Consider the following 18,535-nt stretch of genomic DNA (forward strand, 5'->3'; position numbering starts at 1 on the left):
AAGTTCAGTCACAGTAAACAACGAGCTGGGGAAGAACTTCAGGGAAAATAAAACCAAGGGAGAGATTCTGCACCCTCAAAGCTCCATCCCCACAGCCCCTCTTATCCTGGGAGAGCAGAGGAGCAGCTCCCAGCCTGGCTGTGCTATCAGAGCAATGCCAGCCTGAGCCCAGGGAGCTGCTGCAAGTGTTTGCTCTGATCCCTGCTCTGGGCTTATCAAGGAAAGCAACTCCTGCTCTGAAAATGCAGCAGGACCAGCAGCAGTTTCCTCATCAAGATTGGAACCAGTACAAAGTGTGTTACTTCACACTCAACCAAATAAATCAGTGCACTCACTGCTCCAAACCCTCAAATAACCCCTTCAGAAATCAAAAGCTGCATTAATAAATGCTGAATTTTGACTGAATGAAAATGCTCCAGAGGTACCTGTAAAATGAATTTCCAGCACTAGATTTAATCCACCTCATTTCTATTACTCACAGCAACTGGAATACTGGAATTCAGAAAGTTCTGTGGTTTTATGCACAGGTTCTTACTGCAAAGACCAATTAAAAAATAATTATACTATCCAGCTTTTAATCTGGACTTAAAACTGTTCAGCTCAGACTCATTCACAAAAAAAAATAAGAAAAAAAAAAAAAAAAGAAAAACCCAGCTGTTTATAGGCACACATACCCATACTTTCACTGGTTCCTGGCTGGGACACAAACCCATTCCTGCTGCTGGCCACTCACCCAGAGGCACAGGAGTGCTGAGGAAATGGGGTGTGCAGGGCTGTGAGACCCCACTGCAGAGCTGCCCCAGAGCCAGCAGCACAGGGAGCTGGAGCCGGGCTGGAGAGCTGGGAATGTTCCCCTGGAGAGGAGAAGCTCCAGGGAGAGCTCAGAGCCCCTGGGAGGGCCTGGAGGGGCTGCAGGAGAGCTGGAGAGGGACTGGGGACAGGGATGGAGGGACAGGACACAGGGAATGGCTCCCAGTGCCAGAGGGCAGGGATGGATGGGACATTGGGAATTGGGAATTCCTGGCTGGGATGGGATTCCCAGAGCAGCTGTGGCTGCCCCTGGATCCCTGGCAGTGCCCAAGGCCAGGCTGGACATTGGGACACCCTGGGACAGTGGGGGTGTCCCTGCCATGGCACTGGGTGATCCCCAATCTCCCTTCCAGCCCAAACCAGCCCGGGATCCCAGGATCCAGCACAGCTCCTTCCCTGCACGCCAGGCTCCAGGAACACACCCAGGGGCTGGGAATGCAGTGACACTGGCTGTGCACCACATCTGGCAGCTGCTGAGCAGAGCAGAGCTGTGCCAGAGCCCTGCTCCTGCAGGGGCTGGGATTTGAGTCAGCCCCACCAAGGGATCCCCCGTTCCTTCAAAGAGGAATCCCAGTGACAAGGGAGACAAGTCTAGCACATTGTCTCACATGCAATTCCCTTATTTTCACTGCTCTCAGCATTTCTTTAGTTGGCAGGAGTAAAACATTTGTCCTGGAGCTGCAGCAGCCTCCGAAGCGTCCGGCCTCCCCCACACACAGATTTGCAATTGAACCTGGAACCGGCACCGGGCTCCCAGCGCCCCCAAGGACAGCGAGCAGCTTATCAGGGTGAGAAACTGAAAGAACAAAGGATCATACAACTCCTGTGTTTAAAGCAGACTTAGAATGAAGCTAACTCTGTGTTTCTGGCACATCACTCAATTCCCACTCAGCAGGATCCCGGTGTCAGCCCCCACAAGCATTGCACAAGCTGAATATTCAGAGTTTGCCCTTACTACAAGTAGTTTTAACAACCAAGTGCTCATTTCAAAGCAACAATTTTGTAATTTTAAAAACAGAAGCAGGTAGAAAGCACGGAAGGCACACTGAATCACCATACTATGTTTCAAAAGGAGTCACTTAAAATTATGAAGCCAAGAGCCACTGATAGATAATTTTTAATTTCAATCTTGCCTGGCTCCACCTCAAGACCTAATTCATGTTTCTCTGTGAAGATTGGGCCCACATTTCTTCACTCTTCTTCCCCAGCCCTGCCCAGTGCCCAGCTGGGCACCGGGATGAGCTCATTCCCAGCAGCAAACCCCATCAAAAAGCTTTTTGTTACAAGCTGCTGCCCTTCAGTTTGCTCGGGTTTTGGATTAATTAGTAAAGATGTTTTACAGAAAGATCCACTTTATTATTCAGAAAATGTTCAGTACTTTCCCCCCCTTCTCCTTCTCTTACACTTCTACCTCTTTAGATTTAGAATATTTATAAGGCATTTTTCAATTTTTTAGCCAAATTGTTAGAATCATGAGGGGATGAGTTCTGGAGGAGCTTTTTGGGTTGTTTTTTTCTCTTTGGTGTTTGAAGGAAGAAACACTTTCAGGTCTGTCCACCCCCTTCCTAACCAGGCATACCAAGTTTTGACTTCTGTTTCAGGAACTGCTTCTGTGTTTCATGCAAGAAACTTTCTGGAATAAACCAAAAATAATTCCAGACTGTTTTGGGTTGGAAGGGACCTTAGGGATCATCCCAATCCACCCCATTCCATGGGCAGGGACATCTCCCATTGTCCCAGGGTGCTCCAGCCTGGCCTTGGGCACTGCCAGGGATCCAGGGGCAGCCACAGCTGCTCTGGGAATTCCATCCCAGCCAGGAATTCCCAATTCCCAATCTCCCACCTAACCCTGCCCTGTGCCAGCTGCAGAATTCAGATTGATCAGCCCAGAACTGAAATCACAGCACTGGGACATTTCTGAACAGCCAGGAATGAGGAGGACACAAACCAGAAGCCCTGCAGTGTTCAGGAATCAGAGAACCTCTGATAATGTTCTGTGAAATGCCCTGAGATCTGCACTGAGGCACGGGCTGCCTATTCCCCATTCACTGTCCAGAAGGAAGCTCAGATGCCTCAGAGTTTCACTCTGTGCTGGGTTTGTTTTTTCCTTCACCCCATCTGGCTGCAGCCTCAGCCAGACTCAATGAATGAGTCACTTAATTAACCCAGAATTTACACAAAGGACATGGGAGAGCAAAAGGCTGCCCTGAATCTGGTCAGCCCAGTGAGCATCTGAAAACACTCCATTTTTCTTTTTTTAAAAATAAATCAGTAGAATAACAGAATTCAGCAACAACTTGCTGAGAGAGAACAATCCACATGCAACTTCCACACTAAAAACCTGTGATTTCAGTCAATTCCATAAAACACAGCCTACATCCCTGTTTAGCAGCTGAAAATTCTCCTCTCAGTACACAACCCCTTTTTTGGTATTATGCTTCTGAAAAGTACAATATAAAGTACAAAAGCACAATATTCCATCTGGAAATCCCAGCTCCTGTCCTTTGAGAGATTACCAGAAAACTCCCACAGGAGCTAAGCAGGGAGAGGAGGGCTCAGTGCGAGCTGCAGGTGCGAAACCCTGAGCTGAGAGGACAAAGGTGACAGTGGCAGCCACAGATAATTTTTCATTTGCCAGGATTGAGACTTTAGAGCTGGGTTATTCCCTTGGCACCACCAGGGCCAACCTGTGCACTTGGCTTGGAGGAGGGAAAGGCATTTTCTGCAGCAGAGAAGATGGAGAGACCCTGAGAAAGCCAAACCAGACACCTGGGCTGGGGCACCCTGGGCACTGTGCTGGTGACACCGAGCTCTGGCTGCTGGCCCAGCTGCAGGGAGGGGACAGGTGGGGCTGTGCCAACCTCAGGAGGCTCAGCGAGGCCAAGGCCACGGTCCTGCACCTGGGCTGGGACAACCCCAAGCACAAACCCACAAATCCAGGCTGGGAATGAACAGAGAGATGGACTGAGGGAGGGATGAGCAGCTGAGCATTGCCTGGCCAGGGACCCCTGTGCCAGGGCTGCAGGAAATGGGGACTGTGCCCCTCTGCCCCTCAGGTGAGAGCCCAGAGCAGAGCTGCCCCCGACCAGCACAGGGAGCTGGAGCCAGGCTGGAGAGCTGGGAATGCTGCCCGGGACAGGAGCAGCTCCAGGCAGAGCTCAGAGGGGCTCCAGGGCAGACCTGGATGGTCCTCAGGGTTTGGATTGTGTGACCTGAACCCCACAGAGCCCCCAGGGCCCTCAGGGGCTGCAGCACACGCAAAGCCATGGGGACACGGCCCCCGGTGCCCAGCAGCCAGAGTGAGAGCCAAGGAGATGAACAAAGGAAAAACAGACACCAAACCTGCTCTGCACACACAGGAACCGTTTCCCTGATCTGCTGTCACAGTTTTTACACTCTGATTTGATATGCCATAAAGTGGGGAGTGCAGTGCTGTCCTGCTGATTGACAAACACACAGCACAGTAATTGACTCACCTCCTCTCCTGCTCTGCTGTTCATGCCGAATTATTTGCATTTATTCCTCTGATCCAGCTTTTTTTTCTTCCTACCCTTAATCCCACAAAAAAAGTTTAGGCTTGAATTTAAAGCATTAACAGGATTGCTGAAAGAAAACTACTTTGAAAAGCCTGTTATCAGTCAGAGAGTGCAGCTGGTGGATACCCAGCCTCCCTTTGTAGCTGCAATTCTCAAATAAAGGAACATCTGAGCTTAATCCAAAGCCTCTGTTTGATAAATAATGAGATTCTGCAATCTATCATTTGAAAACTAAACTAATTTAAGGACAAAAAGCAGGTCCTCCCAAGGCAATTTGGAAACCTTGCTTTGAAGCAAGGGTTAAAAATTCAGTATGGAAAATTACAGTGCTCAAGGTGATCTGTGTTAAACAAGATCTCCATCAGCAGAGCCCCCCTGCTTCACTGCTGCCTTTCAGAGGATCATTTCCCAACTTCTGTTTATGCTGCACACCTCAGCTTACAAGTTGGGAAGTTCCTTTTAAGTCATACAACTATTTAGAATAAAGCAGGGTGTTACACTTGTACAACCAGGATGCTCTGATGCATTTCCATTTAGATTAACTATTTTCATTACTCCTTGTGCTCCCCCCCACACATTTGCAAAATTACTTCAGCACAATGTTTAATTATTCAAAGAGAGCTGAAAAAATAACTCCCACTGAAATTTTGATGAGGTGTTAAGGATCTGTAACCTGCTTCCCCCCTCCTCAGGCATAAACTGTCATCTCTTAATTAAAAAATGAGCAAAAGCAAAGTTACTAAATAGCACAAACAGCTACACGAAAAAGACACAAAAATAACAATTCCACACGGATTTTAAGAGCAAACTTTGCACTACATAATTTCTTGTTGAGGTCAAATTCGAGGGTTTGATTACATCAGCACCTCCAAATGATCCTGGAAGAAGTGAAGCTGGCCAGGGAATTTCACTGGGGAAACCTAACAGGCACAGTCAGCATATCTGGCTGCTGAAAAATTATTCTACAGATAAATTACATACTAGAAAAAAACAAACATACCCCAGACTAGCAAGAAAACCAGCTTAATTTTGATGAATGGTGGGCATTTTCCATGTTTCTGTGGGCATAGCCCAGGCAATGGGCATACCCCAGGGAAACCAATATTCCATTTTAAATGCCCAGGGAGCTCAGAGCTGCAGGAGCAGGGTGGGCAGGGGGAGTCTGAACTCCTGGGGCAGGAGCAAGGAAAGCTCAGGGAGCTCAGGGACCGCCTGCCACAACCCAGCTGGCTTCCCCAGGGTGTACCCCTGCCTCCTAAAACCCCTGCTCAGGGATGGTAAACTGCTCTGGGAACTGCCATCTTTATCCCAAAAACACTGCTCAGGGATGGTAAACTGCTCTGGGAACTGCCATCTTTACCCATCCCAAAAACCCTGCTGAGGGATGGTGAACTGCTCTGGGAACTGCCATCTTTACCCCAAAAACCCTGCTGAGGGATGGTAAACTGCTCTGGGAACTGCCATCTTCACCCCAAAAACCCTGCTGAGGGATGGTAAACTGCTCTGGGAACTGCCATCTTTACCCATCCCAAAAACCCTGCAGAGGACAGCAACCTGCTCTGGGAACCCTCATCTTTACCCCAAAAACCCTGCTAAGGGATGGTAGACTGCTCTGAGAGCTCCCATTTCTACCCTAAAAACCCTGCTGAGGGACAACAACCTGGTCTGAGAACTGCCATCTTTTACCCTATCCCAAAAAATCTGCTGAGGGACAGCAGACTGCTCTGGGAACTGCCATCTTATCTTTACCCCATCCCAAAAACCCTGCTGAAGGGTAGCAAACTGCTCTGAGAACCCCCATATTTACCCCAAAAACCCTGCTGAGAGTCAGCAAACTGCTCTGGAACTCCCATTTTTACCCCAAAAACCCTGCTGAGAGGCAGCAAACTGCTCTGGGAACTGCCATCTTTTACCCTATCCCAAAAAATCTGCTGAGGGACACCAAACTGCTCTGGGAACTGCCATCTTTACCCCAAAAACCCTGCTGAGGAACAGCAAACTCCCATTTTTACCCCATCCCAAAATCCCTGCTGAGGGACAGCAAACTGCTCTGAAAGCTCCCATCTTTACCCCAAAAACCCTGCTGAGGGACAGCAACCTGCTCTGGGAACTGCCATCTTATCTTTACCCCATCCCAAAAACCCTGCTAAAGGATAGCAAACTGCTCTGAGAACCCCCATATTTACCCCAAAAACCCTGCTGAGAGGCTGCAAACTGCTCTGGGAACTGCCATCTTTACCCATCCCAAAATCCCTGCTGAGGGGCAGCAAACTGCTCTGGGAATTCCCATCTTATCTTTACCCCATCCCAAAAACCCTGCTGAGAGACCCCAACCTGCTCTGGGAACACCCATATTTACCCCAAAAACCCTGCTGAGGAACAGCAACCTGCTCTGGAACTCCCATTTTTACCCCAGCAACAGCAGAAAAAGGCAATTTTCACCCTGGTTCCTGCAGGGCTTGGCACTCCTGGCAGGGAAGCAGAGGGGCAAGCAGAGGAATTAGTCAGTTCCCTGGAGACAAAGCCACATGCACAAATTCAAAATTAACTTCTACTCATGGCTTCAGCCAAAGGCAGCACAGCTCTTGGAGGGTCACACTTGGAGACCTCTGCTTGGCAGCAGTTTACAGAGGAGAGGAAAAGCAGTTTGGAAAGGGTTAAACCCTCCAAGAGGAACCCTAGATGAGCACTGAGCAGCTCTGTCCTCAGCACAACCTTCCTTGCACTGCTGTGCCCTGGTCACTCCCTCATTTCATTCCTTAAATGTGTTCCTCTCACTTTCCCAAGAGCACTCGAGTTACCCGTGCCCTCCTGAGCGAATTTCCTACTCCCCTGCCCAACAGCCAGCCACCAAAATAACTTTTCTATTCTCCCAGTGTCACTTTTGGAGTATTTCCTTCTCTCATTATATAACCACAGAGCTCTGCTTTAAAAGGGAATCTCCTTTTATCACAGGAAGTCAAACCCCAAGGGGAAAAAACATCGAGTCTGTGGTATGTTTAAACAAGACACCATCAGCTGATGCCAGCCAGAGTCAGGATCTCTGGGAGCACTTGCTAAACTCTGTGCTCCAATCACCTTTTCTTTTTAAAAGGTCCTTGTAGCAAAAAAAAAAAAAAAGAAACCAACCCTACACTGAATACATTCAGATGGCCTAAAACAGGATCTGGGGAGAAAGGAGAAAGAGATGGGGAGGGAAAGAGAGATTGGGGAGGGAAAAGAAAGAGAGATGGGGAGGAAAAGAAAGAGAGATGAGGAGGGAAAAGAGAGAGATTGAGGAGGGAAAAGAGAGAGATTGAGGAGGGAAAAGAGAGAGAGATGGGGAGGAAAAAAGAGATGGGGAGGAAAAAAAAGAGAGATTGGGGAGGGAAAAGAGAGAGAGATTGGGGAGGGAAAAGAGAGAGAGATTGGGGAGGGAAAAGAGAGAGAGATTGGGGAGGGAAAAGAGAGACACTGGGGAGGGAAAAGAGAGACACTGGGGAGGGAAAAGAGAGACACTGGGGAGGGAAAAGAGAGACACTGGGGAGGGAAAAGAGAGACACTGGGGAGGGAAAGAAAGAGAGATTGGGGAGGGAAAAGAGAGAGAGATGGGGAGGGAAAAGAGAGAGAGAGATGGGGAGGGAAAAAGAGAGAGAGATGATGGGGAGGGAAAAGAGAGAGAGATGATGGGGAGGGAAAAGAGAGAGAGATTGGGGAGCAAGAGCAAGACAGTGCCTGGTGCAATGAAAATCTTGGGAAGTTGGTAATCATAAAGGGTTTTTCCACACCATTAACACCCAGAGGTCTCAAATGTGCAGCTTTTGGGATAAATTTAGGTTTCAGCCACAAGACAATGCTGTGCAACACTGCTCCACACTCATATTTAGAGCTATTAAATCCTGGCAAAACCACCACTGCTTTTAAAGGAAAATACAGGCAAATTATAGCATCCCTCCTTAAAAGTGAATTCCCCAAGCTGAAAATAGTTTGGAGCAAAAGCAAATCAGCTCGAGTCCCATCAAACCAGGGCTAATGCAGATATACATCCCTATAAATCCAGTCATTCACCAATTACACCCATGCAAGCTCCTAAGAGGGTCACTCCAGGACAAATATGTAATCCCAATGTGACACTTGATCCTATTGCCCTACATGCTCTGTCCAAATCCCAATGCAAAAAAAAAAGTACATTTTATCTAAAAAAAACCTCAGTTAAAGAAAATCCAGCCCTCAGAACACGAGATGGAAATATCCTTTAATTCTCATGTCGTAAATGCTTAAATAGGTTAAAATACAGCCCAAGGAAAATTAATATGTGTGCTTTAAGCATGAAGATATCCTGGAAAAATTAACCCTGCAGATTACAGACACTGTAGTTTCACATATAAATGCAAATTTGTGATATCCAATCCAGCTCCAGCCACACAGAGCAACCTGCAGTCCCCATTGGGGTGGTGTCACAGGGGCACCTGACATGGATGGGCACTGTGTGCCAGCCCCACAGCATGGCACCCCAAAGGGACCCTCTGACATGGACACTGTGGCAGCCCCACAGCATGGCACCCCAAAGGGACCCTCTGACATGGATGGGCACTGTGTGCCAGCCCCACAGCATGGCACCCCAAAGGGACCCCTGACATGGACACTGTGCCAGCCCCACAGCATGGCATCCCACAGGGAGCCCCTGACATGGACACTGTGTGCCAGCCCCACAGCATGGCATCCCACAGGGACCCTCTGACATGGACACTGTGTGCCAACCCCACAGCATGGCATCCCAAAGGGACCCCTGACATTGATGGACACTGTGTGCCAGCCCCACAGCATGGCACCCCAAAGGGACCCCTGACATGGACACTGTGTGCCAGCCTCACAGCATGGCACCCCAAAGGGACCCCCTGACATGGACACTGTGCCAGCCCCACAGCATGGCATCCCAAAGGGACCTTCTGACATGGATGGGCACTGTGTGCCAACCTCACAGCATGGCACCCCAAAGGGACCCCCTGGCATGGATGGGCACTGTGTGCCAGCCACACAGCATGGCACCCCAAAGGTACCCCCTGACATGGACACTGTGCCAGCCCCACAGCATGGCATCCCAAAGGGACCCCCTGACATGGATGGGCACTGTGTGCCAGCCACACAGCATGGCATCCCACAGGGACTGAATGCAGGACTCAGCCCCAGGGACACCCTGAGGGTGTGCCCATCATCCTGCACCATCCTGGAACCAACCTCCACTCTGGGGTCACATCCTGCAGACACTCACAGCACCCAGAGCAAACACTCCCAGAATCAGAGCCCTGGGATGGACTGGGCTGGAAGGGACCCCAAAGACCACCCAGTGCCACCCCTGCCATGGCAGGGACACCTCAGAGCCCACCCAGTGCCACCCCTGCCATGGCAGGGACACCTCCACTGTCCCAGGGTGATCCAAGCCCTGTCCAGGGATCCCGGGGCAGCCACAGCTGCTCTGGGAATCCCATCCCAGCCAGGAATTTCCAATTCCCAATCTCCCACCCATCCCTGCCCTCTGGCACTGGGAGCCATTCCCTGTGTCCTGTCCCTCCATCCCTGTCCCCAGTCCCTCCCCAGCTCTCCTGGAGCCCCTCAGGCCCTGGAAGGTCACACTGAGGTCCCCCCAAAGCTTCTCCTCTCCAGGGGAGCATTCCCAGCTCTCCCAGCAGAGCTGCTCCATCCCTGGGGTCCCCCTGGTGCCTCCTCCTCAGCTCCTGCCTGTGCTGGGGGCTGCACCCAGAGTATGAAATCCTCACTGCAGCCACAACAGCCCAGTGGGAATCCAGCACCAGCCCATCACACACTCTATTCCATTTCCTGCTGCTTATTTATCCCACTTAAACCCACAGCTCCTGCTAAGTAAGGAGTTTGAATGATGCACCCATTAACATCCAGAACCCTGCTGCTAATTGCTCAGATTTATGACTTAAAACAGAAACGATTCCCTCCCACCACAAGAGTCCAAAGGAAGGAAGAGAGGGTGACTCAGTTCTTTGTCTCATTCTCTGCCTCCCCTGTCTGCAGAGCCTCATTCAGAGCCTCTGCTGGAGCTGCTTGGGGAGTTTCTTTGTCTTTGCTCTCCCAGTTTGGAAGTTTCCCCTAATTACCAGCAGTGGAAGTATCCATGGGCAGCAGAAAAACTTCTGAGAGTCCTTAAAACCAGAGCTGATAAGCAAAGGAGCATTTTGAACAGGGCACTGCACTTAATAAAGCTGCAGCAGAGAAATGGCTGAAACTGAGAGGTTAAACAGAAAAAACCCACAAAGAGGAACACACCTCAGCAACAGCACCAAAACCCCCAGCCCTGGAAGTGTCCAAGGCAAGGATGGACAGGGCTTGGAGCAGCCTGGGATAGTGAAGGTGCCCTGCCCATGGCAGGGGTAGAATGACATGATCTTCCAACCCACACCATTCTGGGATAATAGGGAAAATTAACATTCCAAATTCAGGGCAGTGCTTGGTGTTAACAGCATTTCAGTGCACCACAAAGGGAACCTGGAGCAGAGAGCAGTGAGGGTACAGGCAGGAGTTAAACACTTGGAACTGCTATAAACAGCACCAACAATGACATTTAAAAACACTTTCTTTAAGCTGCTGTTTACAATTGGGTTTTCCTCAGTATTTCCAACAGCATTTCACACCAACATCATTGCTGCCTTCACATCATTGCTGATTTTCCCTTTAAGTGTGCACCAAGCTGTGCTTGCCCACAGGGAAGGGAGCAGGTGAGCTGCCGAGCAGATGCCACTCCATCAGCAGATGGCACTGCCAGGGGCACCTCCCAGGGACCCCAGCCTGAGCCAGGGAGCTCCTGTCACCACAGCCCTCCTCCTGCTCTGAGCGAGCCTGGAACCCAGGCACATCTGGGCTCCCGAGAGCCAGGTGCTTAAAAACACCCAGTGCTTTCCAGAGGGGATTGCACAAAGTGTCAGTGAAGCACAACTTTCAGAGCTGCATTTGCATCCTGCTCAGAGCAGCCCCAAGTGCTCCATTCCTGCCCTGGCCTCCCTGAGGTCTGCACTCAGCTCCCTTTCTGATGAGCTGGAATGGAGCTAACAGCAAACACAGCAACGCTGAATTTGGGGTCTGGATCCCTTCCCAGATGAGGAGAGGCTGCAGGAGAAATTCCCCCTGGGCTGCAGGGGTCCTGCCTGCCCTGCTCAGCCCAGCTTTCCCACCAAGGACACCCACCTTTCCCTGGAGATGAGGATGGTGCCAGGCCCTGCTCAGTGACAGCACCAGGAGCAGTGGCACAAACCAAACCCCAGCAGCAGGAACAGCCTCTGTCCATGGAGGGGCAGAGCCTGGGACAGCTGCCCAGGGGGGCTGGAGTCTCCTCTCTGGAGCATCCCAAACCCCCCTGGGCACAGCCCAGGGACCCTGCCCTGGCTCCAACCATCCTGGCATCCAGGTGTGCCTGCCAGCCTCAGCCTTCCCAATGAAACCTGGCCAAGGATTCTTCACCCCGAGCTCTTACTCATCCCACTGACAGCCTCTCCCCACCACAGCCAGAGTGCTGAGTGCTTGGCATCCCCTCCTCCAAGCAGCTGTTTCTGCTTCCCCTTGAACAGAATTGATGCAGCTTCTAAAATGAGTTGCAGAAATCCCACCTGAGCACCGACCCACTTCTCACTCCCCTGAACTTCTGCCACAACAACCTGACAGAAAGCACGAAGTGGAGGAGGGCTGGAACCTCAAAACGAGCTCTGTTAGAGAAAACCAAGTCACAATATGGAAACAAACCCTCAGTATCAGCTCCTGGAAGGACAAACTGCCAGTGTCTCCAGCCAAGAGCCAACACACCACAGCCCCTGCAAGAAACTCGTGGGAGGAGGGAGAAGTAAGAGCAGGCAAAAGCACCTGGAAGTTTCTCTGCCCCCTCCAGAGGATTTTAAGCACTTCACAAACATCATTCAAGCTCCATGGAGATATTTGCCCCAGCCCTCAGAGTGAGAGCTGAGGGTTTCCACTCCCAAGGATGAATTGAGGCCCTGCACTTGGGGAGTCACAACTCCAGAGGATGTAAACACACTTGGAAATTGCTCTGATAAATGCTCCCATAGCTTTACTTTGTTTAGAGCGAGTGTCAACACCCTAAATTCAGCTGAAAAACAGCTTTTGGGGATGATGTAGCTCTAATACAATTTTACAAAAGACAATGACTCACTCCCAGGCGGGAATGTGGTGGAAGTGTATGACCTAATGCTCAGAGACGTTGGCTTTTCCAAAAAGGTCCAGTTTGAGAATGTACAGTATCTGCCCAACCAGTGAAGTTTTTAAAAAAGAGAGATTTTGCACACAGGAATTCACACAATTACCTCATTTTTTTGTCTTTTTTTCCACTTCTAGTCAAAATCCAACCGGCTGATGAGCAGTTTCCCTACCCTCAATTTCAGCCTTGTTTTTCCCTATCATCCCATCCCTGGACTTGCTCTCCAGCCCATTCCAGAGGAGCCCTGCCCCAAGGTGCCAGCCAGCACCAGCAGCTCCTCAGCACACAGGGATGGAGATGCCAAAATCCAAGTGTCAGGACACACCAGACATGGAACGTGAGCACAACGAGCCTACTCCATGCTCAGCTGCATTCCCCACAGCCCTGCTGGGGCTCCTCCAGCTGGGAAGAGCTGATTTCTCACATGTTCTCTTCAGCCAGCAGCTGGGCAGCTTCCTGAGGAACTTTGTTCCAACACAAGCCCAGAACCCTGGCATCCTTTCACATCTCCCAGCCTGCTGCTGCTCACAGCTGCAAACACCCCAGATAAAAAGGGGCAAAATGTAGGAGGAAAATGGGAGTGAGTGACACGGGCTAATCAGGATTTCAATCATGCTAATGGATGTGATTAACTGCATACTTGCCCCAGAAGCTCCTCAGAGTGGCCTGATAGCCAGCACGCAGCCAGGGCTGCTCATCCCACCTTAATCCACAGCTACACCTGGGCTGGCACGTCACCTGTCACCTGCTCAGCTACACCTGGGGCTGAACCCTCCCCTCCCACCCACACAGCCACCATTCCAGCCTGCCAACGTGCTCCTTCTGGGCAGGGGACAGACTCCAGCACGGTGCTTGTCTGTGATAAACTCCCTTCACCAGGGCAGCTCCAGCTCCAGCAGGCTGGAAATCCAACCTTGGCGGAGGAAAGCTAATCCAGGGCCTGTTGTGTTACACAAACCTCCCTCGATAACGCAACTACAACTCTTGTTTTTGTCTGCCAGTTTTGTTCAAATCACAGGGACACTGTGAGCTTTATCTCAGCGCTGCTATCTCGCTACTCCCCGGAGGAACCACCCATTCAGCAGTTGCCACTCGACCCGAGGAAAGTTCTAAGAGGCAGGGAGTAAAATAAAACAAGGCAGCAAGGAGCAGCCTTTTCTGAGAGAGAGGGAAGAAATCAGCCCCTTCCCTCCCTGTCTCCAGGGGAGCACAGAATAAATAACCCAGCAGACAGTTCCAGGGAACAATGTGCATTCTGGAGGTGGAATACACCATCATTTACATGCACAGCCATTTTTATCCTGGGAGTAACCTACACTTCCCATTAACTCGGTGTCTCACAGGTTTTCTACAGCAGCAACTGCAAAAAGTTTTACTCTCCAGCATTCCAAAATACAGGCTCTTATGGCAACACACAAAAATGAGTAATTTACTCAGAGGAGTCCAAGGCTGATCTTGTTTGGGGCAAATCCTCAGCACTATCCCGATGTCACTTTTAAGAGTGCTAGAGCATCACACCAATGTCTGCTCATAATCCTTCAGGCTCAGATTTCCCAATAATTTAAAATAAATTTCGTATTTAATAATTTCTAACGTAATATTAAGAACCCAGAGCAACACAGGGCACCAGCGTGAGCCACAAGTATTTCATTCTTCTCACTACCAAGTTAAAATCTGCATAACATCTACAGCAACTGATTTCACTGACCTTTTCTTCCCACGAGAAATTCCTTCCCCTGTGCGCAACACTGAGCCATGGAATCGCTCTCTGAGCTGCGGGAGGACAAATGCCCACGGGAGGCAGGGTCCTACCTGCTCTGCTAGCCCAGCTTCTCCAGCATCTCCCAGGAAGCTGCTCCAGAGGACACGCACCCTTCTCCTGCAGATGAACCCTGTGGGGATGATGCCGCTCTGGTGGCCCCGGCTCAAGGCTGGAGCTCTCTGCCCCCTCCCACGGGCTGTAATCACAGACCCCTGGCTGCTCTCACCTACAGCTGCCTATAATTCCATTTGCCTTCAAGGAGGAAAGAAAGCAAGCACAGAAATAATCAGTTCACTTGCTGCTAAAGCACGAGGAAGCTGTGGACACAGACATTTGACTAAGCAAGAGTTTCATCTGTTTCATTTGAGACAGGAAGCACAAACTCAAGAGTTCCAGGAAATAACTCTGCCTTTCAGAGCACTATCAGCTTCTTCAATTTGCCTTTGAAACTCCACAGGTACCCACACAAATTATAATTTTGTTGTCTGCAATCTGACTCGCAACAACACGATGAGTAACACGCCTTGAACTCTTCATTCTCAGCGGAGGAGGCTGGAATTTTATCTTCCAATCTATGTCTGGCCTAGCAAAATAAATTATTTGGGTTTTTTCTGGACCAAACCGAGGTATAGTCACACATTATTTTGCTTTCAAGTAACCATCACTTTCATTTGAATTGCAAGCAGCTTGAATTCACCCTGACAGACCTGAACCTTGTCTGACCAGTGGTTTCCCTGAGTCATAACTTTGGTGTAGGTCAGAATTTGGAAGCTTGCACATCAAGACACAGTGCAGAAAGACAAATGCAGCCCAAGAACTGAGCAATGGAGACACCACTGGCTCAGCAAGCAGCAGGAGAGTTTAAGCCTGAGGAACACAAGGGCAAGAACCTGCAATGGGTGTGAACCAGACCTGAACTCTGCCACAGCTCAGAGCTGAGTGGCTCAGATTCATTTATTTCTAGGGAAAACAGACAACCACTGAAATACTACGAGGGTTGGAACCTCAAATATAATTACAGCTCCATTGGCTGAAATTACAGCTGTGTCAGCCCTTTCACCAGCAGGAATACGTAATTCATCTGGTCCAAGTGAGCACTCCTCAGACTGCACATAACGAGCTTAAGGCTGGAAATCCAGCCCTGCCCCAGCCTCCACTCAGCCTCACCTTCTGCCCCTCCAAAACCCAATTTGCTTCTGTTGTCACTGCTGCTCAGGCTGCTGGGGGCGTGGGGGTGTCTGATACCATCACAGAGCAGGCTGGGCAATGCTCTGCTGCTTCAAACCTTGCCTTCAACTGCCTGGTGTCCCTGGGAGGGAACAGAGGAGTGCACTGAACCCAAAGAGTCCACAATTAGTACTGCCACCTCTAAGTGACACTCACCAGAATAACACATCACACAGGCTGGTTCCAGCAGTGGCTGGGAGCCTCTGGTGGGATTGTTCACCCCGTTTGTTCTTTAAGGGCAGGAGTTACATAATCCTCTCCTAATATCAGCTGGGGGAACCGGGGTGACCCACAAACTGTACCCATGGCAACACTGGGCTCTAGCTGAACTCCCCAGGCTGGCATCTTCCAACCACTGACACTTCTTTGTATTAGCTGATCTTTCCCTGATGTCATTTCTGCAGAGACACATAAAAACAGATTTAATAATATCCACGGCCTTCAGCTTCACAGTCAACAATCACAGTCACAAACAGATCAGCTATTCTGCTTCAAGCTTATTATTTGTCACTAACATGTAATTATTACCAAACAAAACAAAAGACACAGGATATTGCTGCTGTTGCAACAGCAAGTAACTTAAGCTCTTTTTCAAACTGAAAAAGCCCATCTCTTCTGATGCAAGAAGGCACAAAAGAATAAAAAATTTTAAAACTTCAAAAGAGCCCATGAATCCTGCAAAATGCATCTGGAAGGATAATCAGAAATGTCATTGCTTCTCACAAAGAAAAACAAACAAAAGCCCCTAAAGTGAATTTGACAGACAGGTCTGCCCAGCCAATGTCACCTTTGTCATAACTGTATTGTCAACCTGAATAATTCTGAGTTACAATCTCTCTTTCTCAAATAAAGCAGGAGTTCATCAAGCTGCAACAGCACCTTATAGATACAATAGCAGCAAAACACACCAGATGGGACATCAGGCCCTGGCAAGAAGAAGCCTCAGAGTTGTAAAACTCCAGAGCAGTCCTGTTCCTGCAGTTTACAAATGAAGCCACAGCAGCATCACACAGAGCAGGAGGAGGCCCCAGCAAGGCTTGTTACTCCACACTGAAACTCTGAGCAGGACTTGGGTGCCTATTGTATTATTCAAGAAGCCTTCCAGCTGGAATTATAAACTGAGAAGAACACGTTTCACTCAACAGATGATTCCAGCTTGAAAAATAAATAAAAACTTTTTTAAAAGCTCTAAAATTAATGGGTTAATCTGCTAAATCCATACAGGAATCAGGGGAAGGAAATAAGCAAGGAAACCACCAAGACGGAGAGATCAAGAACCACCTAAAGAAAAGAGAACTAAACCTCTAAATTCAGGTTCGGTATGTTCACAGAGCAGGCTTTTAACACACCCCTCGAAGAGAGGCAGAGCCTACAACACTCATACTACCAGGATCCACTTAGAAGCAGCTTTTGGCAGCAGAACAGCATCTGCAGAACCCAAAACTTCACCGCCGTGAGCTTAAACTTATTAACAGCAGCCCCGCATGGCGCCGCGGCGAGCATTTGTTCAATTCCCGTTCGCCGAGCCCGGCAGGAGAAGTTTGCTCATCCCGAAAGCGGCCCCGCTCGCTCCGCGGCCGGGCTGCGGGGCGATGACTGAGCAGAGGCCTGGCTGGAGCCTGGCGCATCCCGGCCGCCACACCCAGCGCTCCGAGCCGCGCTCTGCCCATGCTCATCACCGTCCCCAGCCCGCGGCCGCTGCGAGCCCGCCGCCCTCCTTATAAAGCCGGCACCGAGGGACCCGCGGCGGCCGCCGGGGCGGCACGGGGCGCGAAGGCGGCACGGAAACTTTCCAGCCGTCCCGAGGAGAAGTGCGGAACCGCTGCGCCGCCCTTCAGCGAAACGCGCGGCTCCGTGCGCCCGGGGCAGCCGGGCCCGAAGGGACCCTGCGGGAGCAAGGCCGGGCAACGCCCGGGCCCCCCCGACCCCCGCGGCCAGCGCCCCGCTGCCCCCGAGCAACAAAGCCGCGCCCCGGCAGCGCCCGCTCCCTCCGCCGGCTCCCCCGGGAGATGCTCGGGGATGCTGCGGCCGCTCCCCGCGCGGCTCCCAAGCCCCGCAGCCCCGGCCGCCTCCCGGCCCGGCCCGGCCCGCTCGGCCCCGGCCCCCCGGACAGCGGCGAGGCCGGAGCCCCCGCTCGGCCCGGGCCGCCCCTCCGCCGCATCGGAGGGCGCCGCGCCCGCAGCGTGGTGTCCCCGCTCCCCGTCCCCGGCCGCAGCCCCCTCCCCGCGGCCTTACCGAGCGGCGGGGGCGCGGGGCAGCGCCGGGACGGAGGCGCCTGGCGAGTGTCGCTGTCCCCTGCGGGCCCGGCGGGAGGAGGAGCGGGGAGCGGAGCCGCGCTGGCCGCGCGCCGAGCGCACTACCCTGCTGGCTGGGGGGGCGGGGCTCGCGCCGCCCGGCCAATCAGCGCCGCGCCGCGCCCGGCGCCGACCAATCAGCGCCAGCGCGGGCGGCGCGCGGCCGCGCGGGGCGGAGGCGGCGTTGCGGTGAACGGGCAAGAGCGGTTGGGTGCGGCGCGGGGCGGGGATGGGGGCGGGGCCAGTGGTGGGGGGCGGGGCGAGGGTGGGGCCAAAGGGCGGCGCGGGAGGACGGGGATGACGGGACGGGGACAGAGGAGCTGAGGGGAGAAGGGAGCTGAGGGGACGGGGCTGAGGGAAGAGAGGAACTGAGGGGACGGAGGAGCTGAGGGAATGGGGCTGAGGGGAGACAGGAGCTGAGGGGGCATGGCTGAGTGAGGGTGAGGGGAGACAGCAGCTAAGGGGACACGGCTGAGGGGACACAGCTGAGCGGGGCTGAGGACATGAAGGAGATCCCAGCTTTGGGAAGGGTGATGTGGGCAGGAAAGGGCGATATTTAAAGCGGGAGAGGAAGCCCTGGGAGCGTGTGCACGCCCGTGTGGCACAGCACGCGTGGCCGTGAGGGAGCTGAAAGAGGCTGCTGACACAGCCGGGCCCAGGGACAGATGGAGCGCCCAGCCGCCCCTCCAGGTGG

At 51.7% G+C, this 18,535-nt stretch overlaps 1 protein-coding gene across 5 annotated transcripts in view; it reads right to left on the bottom strand.

Annotated features, from left to right (window-relative positions):
- Positions 1–17,909, bottom strand: part of MAP4 (microtubule associated protein 4) — a 150,969-nt gene extending 133,060 nt beyond the window's left edge. For all 5 annotated transcript variants that reach the window (XM_058809682.1, XM_058809691.1, XM_058809657.1 and 2 more), the window contains exon 1: positions 17,783–17,909. The gene's annotated coding sequence lies outside the window, so the exon portion shown is untranslated. The remainder of the gene's footprint in view (positions 1–17,782) is intronic.
- Positions 17,910–18,535: the final 626 nt, after the last annotated feature.

The sequence above is a fragment of the Ammospiza caudacuta genome, chromosome 1, assembly GCF_027887145.1.
Source record: "Ammospiza caudacuta isolate bAmmCau1 chromosome 1, bAmmCau1.pri, whole genome shotgun sequence".
Taxonomy (NCBI): Eukaryota; Metazoa; Chordata; class Aves; order Passeriformes; family Passerellidae; genus Ammospiza; species Ammospiza caudacuta.